This window comes from Dipodomys ordii, unplaced genomic scaffold (assembly GCF_000151885.1).
Source record: "Dipodomys ordii isolate 6190 unplaced genomic scaffold, Dord_2.0 Scaffold40, whole genome shotgun sequence".
Lineage (NCBI taxonomy): Eukaryota > Metazoa > Chordata > Mammalia > Rodentia > Heteromyidae > Dipodomys > Dipodomys ordii.
In genome coordinates this window covers 8,811,622-8,815,128 of record NW_012267256.1, presented here as the reverse complement: position 1 = coordinate 8,815,128, position 3,507 = coordinate 8,811,622, and positions in this window count along the sequence as shown.

Below are 3,507 nucleotides of genomic sequence, written 5' to 3'. Positions count from 1 at the left end.
AACACCAAAAAACTGGGTAAACCATGATGTTTCAAGATTTATTCAGCAAGTAGCAGATCCGACAAGCTTACATTGTATGCCTGAGGTCTCGGCATGTGCTGCCTAAGATTCTTTCCCACCATCTCTTTCCATTCTCATTTGCAGATCTATGTAAATAGTTTAACCTGATACCAAACTTAATATTTAGACTTTAATACTGAAACACCACGATGTAAGACATCAACCAAAAAAAAGTTTGAATGCACAAGCTTTAAGAGAGGTAATATCCTCAGATATACTTTACTCTGATTATTTATAAAAAGAAGATTGTCTGGCAATTTATACTGAAGTTGTCTTTCTGATTATGTAAAAAGGCATCTTTCATGCGCTTGTCAGGATTTGTTACTGTATACCAACAGTATGCAGTCTTCAAAGTACTTTTGTATTTTTCCACTGGGAGCATTTCAAATGCCTTTCACTAGTCTTTTAGTTGACAGAGCTAGTTTTTAATATATTCCAAATGATGTAACTGACATCCTATATTCTATTCAAAAGATTGTATCCCAAATATCATATATATCCAATATCTACATATTGTCATATATGTTATATGTCATGATACTCAACAAATATGTGTATATGCATATATGTCATCTCTATGACAGGCACACATGTATGTATGCCATATATATGGGTATGTGGTTATAAATTATGAATATATGTTGTTATATAATAGTATGTTGTTACATAAATACTGTTATCAATATATGTGTGTATAAACATATACACATTCCAAATAACATCTTTTATGTATTCATATATACATCTGTATGTATTTTTTCCAAACAGCACTATTTTTTTCATATTCCTAAGTTCCAAAATCTATTTTTTCCTTTGAGATCTTTAAAGAAAATGATCTCCTCATATTATATAGGTCTTAGTTTATGGCCAGCCTTATAGGTAAAGAAAAAAGATGTTCATGGGTTTTAAACTTTTATTCCTCAGATTTGATTCCTTGCACCAAGCAATGAGATTTATTTTCTCTCAAGAAGTTACTTTTAACATGCTATCACATCACTTCAGTTTAATCTTATCCAGTGTTGACCTACTCAAAAAAAGACTTACTAGTTCCTTTTATCCACAGTTTATTCATGGAACACCTGCTTTAGATCATACTCATCCATTTCATTCTCTATCCATTTCCTTCTTAAAGATCAGTAACTCTCAGCTTCTAGTCTGTTCTTAATAATTGTTATTGTACCCATAAAATAGGCAGCACACCATGAGACTTGGAGACTTTTTGTAAGGGGAGCTAAGACTTCATTTTTTCCCCCTTCTGGGTCAATTAGCTCTCTATGAACTCCCTGGTGGTTTGGTCTAACACATTATAATGAGCATTATTCTCAGAGTTATATATAAACCTCACTTGCCATATCAGCAGGAGGAAGGATGATTGCAAAAGTCAATGCAGACTGCTGATCAGTCATTTTGACACAGCTTAAATTGTGCCCTTTGGCAATAAAGTGTTCTTAAGAGAAAAATAAATAAATAAATGAAATTAGCACCACTGTGTTTAATAAAATAACCTAAGGAAATGAGTAGTATTGGGTAAACTATAATGCATACTAAACATAAAGAGTAAATTTTGTAATAAATTGATGAGGTGAGTTCTGCGTGCACGTGTCCATGACAACCAGGGCTTATATTGTTGAGCTACAAGTAGATCTACCACCAGAAGTATGTACATTTTCTTAAGAAGATCAAATCATGTGTGTCCATAAATATTTGTGAGCTCACAATACAATAAAATTGTCAAAAGCAAATCACTAATTATGAAATGTTTTGAATACTCCTCTTGAGGAGACTAGAAAGGTTATCATCACAATTATAATGGAGGAAGAGTAAAGATTCAAAAGTCGCATGCTTCTCATTCTGCCATGAAATAATAAAAAAGGATGAGGAAATAAGATGCTACCATAACCACCAGATGGAAGATGAAACTCCATTAGGAAGTCTATACATAGCAGTGGTCAGGAGTCAACTAGAGGGTGAACATGAGAATTTACCAGTCTCCAGCACCCTTCCCTCCCTCCCTCCCTCCCTCCTTCCCTCCCTCTCTTCCTTCTATTTATTTATTTATTTTTTGGTCAGGGCTTTGTGCTTATTTGGCTAGCTCAGTCAGCTGGCTCTCCAGCCTGGCTGCTGTTTATCTTGTAGATAATCTCATGAACTGTTCTTCCCTGGGCTGACTTTGAACCATAATCCTTCAGATAGCAGCCACTTGCCCTTTCCTTTTCTGGTAGGAAGTGTAACTCCCTATGAGACTCTGAGGATGAGTTCTGGAATACAGAGTGAGAGTGCCACAAATACCACAACATTGGATAACCGTGGACTCAGAACGCTCTGGAAGGCTAAATAACTGTGTTGAAGCTTAGATTTGCCTTGTGATAACAAGTTGAGTTCCTGGGAAAAGAAAAGTACAGATACCAAGAATAGACAATCTATGCATTTATATTGTCCTTTTTCTCATGTGGAATCCTAATTTACTTTTGTATATTCAAAAAGGAAAAGTTTATCAACACAGTGTCTTGTACATCTCATTGTTACACTGGGTAAACCTGTATCCCTATTTAAGCATTTTGTTTTTTCCCTTCCCCTCCCCAAATTAGAGAAGTGTATATACAAGATGCAGCCCCCACCCCCACATCAAACACAGTGAAAACAGGGGTTATACCATGGGGGAGGAACATGCAAAGAAACAAAAAAAATCACATGGTGCCTTATAAATACATTAGAAACAATAGCAAGCAAGAAAAAAACATTTGTGTTACAATTTCGGAGGGGGTGGGGGATGGAGGGAAATGTAATTGTGGGAATGGGAGGGAAGGGATGGTAGGGGAAAAACAAAGGAGGAGGCAACAATGCTTGATAGGAAATGTACCTCCTTACCTTGCTCATGTAACTGTAACCCCTACAGTATTTTTACAATAAATGTATTTTAAAAAAGGAAAAGTTTATTACTGTGAAAAAACTATTCTACTTCTAATTAGTACACAGAGAAAAAGCACTGATTCAGCCCATCCAAGAACAAGGAAAGTAAGTTTCAGTTGAGAATTTTCCAATAGTTATCTACAATTGATGTTAACACAGGAAACACATCAAATATAATGAAAGAGGAGAAAGGCAGGTCCCAAATAAAAAAGAATTACAATTTCTCTTCTTAGAAAATTGTATTTTTCAGTTTATCAAGTTTGATGAATATTTCTAAAGCACTAGGAAATACCTTGCCTAATAACATGGTTCTTTATGATAGCTAATGAGGGCAGAGTTATGCACTGTGACGCTAAGTTATATATTTACTTCTTTAGCCTATATCTGTGATCTAGATCAATTCTCCATTCACAAACAAAATAAAGTCAGATTTTTTTTGTATTTATTACCTAGCTGTATTTTATCCTCTAGATACTTCCATGTCTCTTCATCTACCCACCCAGGAATCTATGGCTTATGCCTGTAAACCTAACTACT